General features: G+C 52.0%; 1 long non-coding RNA gene across 1 annotated transcript; it reads right to left on the bottom strand.

Moving 5' to 3' along the window:
- Positions 1–1004: 1004 nt before the first annotated feature.
- On the bottom strand, positions 1005–3744 carry LOC103665606. Its single transcript, XR_569321.2, has 3 exons — positions 3191–3744; positions 3005–3111; positions 1005–1679 (listed from the first exon to the last, which is right to left on the bottom strand). It is a non-coding gene; the product is annotated as an uncharacterized LOC103665606 (long non-coding RNA).
- Positions 3745–4188: the final 444 nt, after the last annotated feature.

Genomic DNA, 4188 nt, shown 5'->3' on the forward strand with positions numbered 1-4188 from the left:
AACATGGCACAGAAGCTACATGACAAGGACTCTTCTGATGAGGATGAGATTTTCAACAAGGAACCAGGGTACCTGATTTACGATTCTTCTCTCAGATGAGGAAATTGTGAAAAGTTGAATTGTTCTTTGCAGAGTCAAAGCCTTTGGCTTTCTCCTTCTTTTCGCAGAGAGAAAGGCGACGCCCCAGCCGAGAAGGCTCAGGCCACAGATTCGGCTGAAGAGCCAGGAGACGAGAGCGAGACCGCCGTCGAGACCATCACCGAGTAAGCCCGTCCTGCCTCAGGCCGCCTACAAAGTTTATTTTCTGATATCAGCTTCTCAGCATTGCTTGTAAAGTACTTATTTTTCTCATATTAAAATGTATAAATTCATAACCAATTCTAGCGGTGTGGCAAGGAATCAAAACGGAACTAGTTAAACACGTATATCCAGGGAACGGGGGCCACAGGAGCGAGGAGCAGGACTGAAGCGAGAATCCCTCGTGGGGGCCAGTGTCCCTCTACAAGAGCAGTTCAGGGAAGGCAGGATGAGCAGGGGCGTCTTTCCCTCGTTTCCCGATCAATTCGGTCTCTGGAAACTGGAAAACACATCTTCAGGGGGTGTAGACTCTTAAAATCAGTTAGCAGTTTATTCTGGAGCCCTCTCCCCTGGCTCACCAAATACGTTATTCACAACACGCTTGACCTCCTGCCCGGAGAGGGTCATCTATTTCTGGCCCCTCTCATAAGGTCTTGTGGCAGTGCCAGAATATTCGGATCACTGAGCCTAGCTCCACTGCAGGGCTGAGGCCCGTCTTTCTTCCCAACGGCTCAAACTCACGCACAGAATGTGTGCCCTGTCTTGGCAAATAGGGGGTTCCTCACCCTTACAAGCGAGTGGATAATTCACACTGGGGTTTTTTTGGTTTGTTTTCTTTAAAAAAAAAAAAAAAAACCAACCCTTGGGTAGCTAGCAGGGAGGGGCTGAGGGCTAGGGTAAAGAAGGATGTGTGAGAGCAGTAATTACCCAAGACAGCCCTCCTCAGGCCTTTATTTCAGAAAACGTATTGGTGGGGCCACTTACCCATTTGCACGTACCGCTCTAGCCTCTCCTGACCCCACTGAGGGTCAGACGTGTGCTGCCCTGATCTCTCCAGCGCAGCCCAGCACCAAACCTACCACCACCTTCCTCACCCAACACAGATCAGGGCTGCATGATTCCGAGGGATAATGCGGCGCAATCCACGGAAAAGACAAAAATTCCTCATTCCTGTGGCGCCTGGGTGGCTCAGTTGGTTAAACGTTCAACTCCTGGTTTCAGCTCAGGTCATGATCGATGTCCATAGACACAAGTGGTGCTCACCACCGGGGGACTGGCGGTGGTGAATGTCGGGGAGCAGGGGATCGCATCACTAGCTTTCAGGTACTGTACCACAGCTGCTTTCCATCGATTCAATGCCACTCACAAGTCAGGACACTTCGGGAACCCACCGCTGAGGTCCCTGCAGCACCCCGTCCCCAGCCTGGTGACCAGTGTGGGAATATGGAGTCCCACCTGCAGCCTGCACGTCTGCTACTGCAAAGGAGGAGGGAACGGCCTCCACCTGCTTTCCACCTTCCAGATTTCACACAGGTACATTTTATTGGCAGAACGCTGCTGTCAAGGGAATCTGTGAAATATGGTTCGTGGGCTTCCAGCACCTGCAAAGAAAGGGATAGAAGTGGGTGTCAAGAGTGCCAACCAACATTATCCAACAAATGGGTGGGTGTTCAAGTCCTTCTAAAAGTGGGGTGGTGTCTACAAGGAGTAACATGGTGGGGAGCTAGCTAAGTCAGAAACCTAGAAAGGTGTCATTCTAGCGGGTCAGCTGGTGAGGTACCGGACACTGGATACTGATGACATGCGGTCATCCCCAGAGGTGACTGGAGAAGCACCTGGAGTTGATTCATAGTTTGGTCTCTGGAATGTTCTCACTGGAATGAGCGCGGGATGGACTATGGGCAATGAGGTATCTGAGGAAACACAGCCCCCGTTCAAAAGGGCTGCCAGAGAAAAGGTGTCCATAGGGAAATGTAATTTCTCAAAATAAGGTCTTCGAAACTCTAAACTCAAACATCCCTGAGAGGCTTATTTAAAAGACTGATCCTGAAAAATAAACAGATTAATTTAATTTAAAAAGCCGATCCTGTGCACCTCCCCTGTCGAAAATAAACCAAACCAGACGCTACTTAAAGTGGTCCAGACAGATTTCAGTCAGTAATATAGTATTGCAGTAGCAGAGGGAGTACGGTACTGCGGGAGCGGAGGGAGTACGGTACTGCGGGAGCACAGGGAACATGGTACTGCAGTAGTACAGGGAAAAGGGCTCATCGTGACCGGAACTCAACTGGGGTTAGTACAGAAGTGATTGGGTATTTCACAGGGAGACTAAGGGAATAGGGGAGGGAATGACTGGGGGCTCTACAGTCAGAAATGAAAAACTACAAAAAGAAGGAAGGTGGGTTGGCCCATGTGAAACCATCTGGGCTTGCTCACTGGCACGTATCAAAGTTCGGCTCCTACTGTCTCGCAGAAGCTGGGAGACAAGGGCCCTATCTTTGGGTGTTGGCAGGAATAAGCAGCAAATTCTTTAGACAGCCTAGAGCTTTCGCAGGCAGGCACTTGAAGGGAAGCTAGGGTTCTACTAGGGACGCGGCCATGAGCTGCTCGAAACTATGTTAGTGTTTGTTCAGGTCTTCACAAGCCAAGCAAGGTTGAATGAAGAAGAGGCCTCAGAGGGTTTAGAGAAAGAACCTGTCGCCCTCCAGACCCACATGCCCACCCCTCCTGAGCCGATCCCCGAAACAGAGGGACCATTCCAGCCTTTTTATGCTCACCAAACTACTGAAGTAGGGTAAGAGAGCCGGAGGGGGCGGAAGCAGAGGTGGTCTGGCTTCTGCAGGACTGGGGGTCGGCAGGGATTTGAGGGTGGGAGAGGCAGGGCAGAGCAGCCTGAAGATGACCAGAAGGACCACTGGATTCTTACCCTTTGGAGTCCCGAAGGGTCACGCTGGGTGGCTGCCGCCCCTGTGGAAGTCAGGGCCTCTCTGTCCTGCGGAGCACCAGGCACGACCGGCTCTGGCTCCTGAGGTCCTAGGAGGGGTGAGATGTTGTTGAGACCTGGGGGATGGCAGTGGAGCGCCTCCTGGGGCTGTGGGAGGAGCACACTCACTCAAGAAGAGGACAAGTCCTGAGGCCTGAACCGGAAGCGGGAATGGCGCTTCCAGGTGGAGCTTTCTGTGCTCAAGGGTAGCGGTGGAGAGGGGTCTGGAGCCACACGGCGGAGGGTACCAGCTTGCAGGGCCAAGGCAAATGAAGACTTCAACCTGAGAACAGCATAAAGGCTTCACGTGGATGACGGCGACACCCCAGAATGGTGGAGCTGTCAAATAGAAGGAACCTGGCTCCCTGACATGTGAGCCACCAAAGCAGCCCTGGACTGCAGTACTCAACCAGATGATTGTATGAGAGATCGATAAGCTTCTTGTTATCTACCGCACTGTTGTGTTGGGTCTCTACTGCAGCCGCTGAACCTATAGCCTAATGAAGGACTGAGTACGTGTACTGGTTACCCTTCGCCACAACAATGCTAACTGATAAACCATCCCCAAGCTCAGCGGACTGGAACACCGATTCTCGCAGGATAGCTGGTACAGCTGTACTCAAACGCTCCACTGGCTGGGTCAGCGCCATTTCTCACTGCTGGTCTGCAGATCGGCGGGGCTCTTTTCCACCTGTGTTGGTTTTGGGCCCAGGCTGAAGAAGCTACTGGAAAGAAGCATAATAGGAGGCCAAGTAGAAACTTCATCGGGCCTCTTCAAGCCCAGGCACAGAATGGTCACTTTCCTTTCTGCCTGTTCCATGGGCCAAAGCAAGTTGCATGGCCAAGCCCCAAGCCAGGGAACAGGAAAGTACACTCTGCCCACAGGGAGACCCAGCAAGACACATCCAGCCTGTGGATGCAGGGAGAGCCAATAATCCTATCTATCCCGGGATGGGACCGAGTTCTGGTTTAGAGGTTATATACAGAGGCCCTGCTCTTCTAGGTGTCCCCTGTAAATGGAGCAGATGGAAAGATAGTATCCATCAATGTGAAGGCCCCACTGCAGTTCTCTGTTAGGGCAGGAACCCTGACTAGGCAAGAATCACATCTCCTTCCTCACCCCAGTG

This window comes from Ursus maritimus, unplaced genomic scaffold (genome assembly GCF_017311325.1).
Source record: "Ursus maritimus isolate PB19 unplaced genomic scaffold, ASM1731132v1 scaffold_24, whole genome shotgun sequence".
NCBI lineage: Eukaryota > Metazoa > Chordata > Mammalia > Carnivora > Ursidae > Ursus > Ursus maritimus.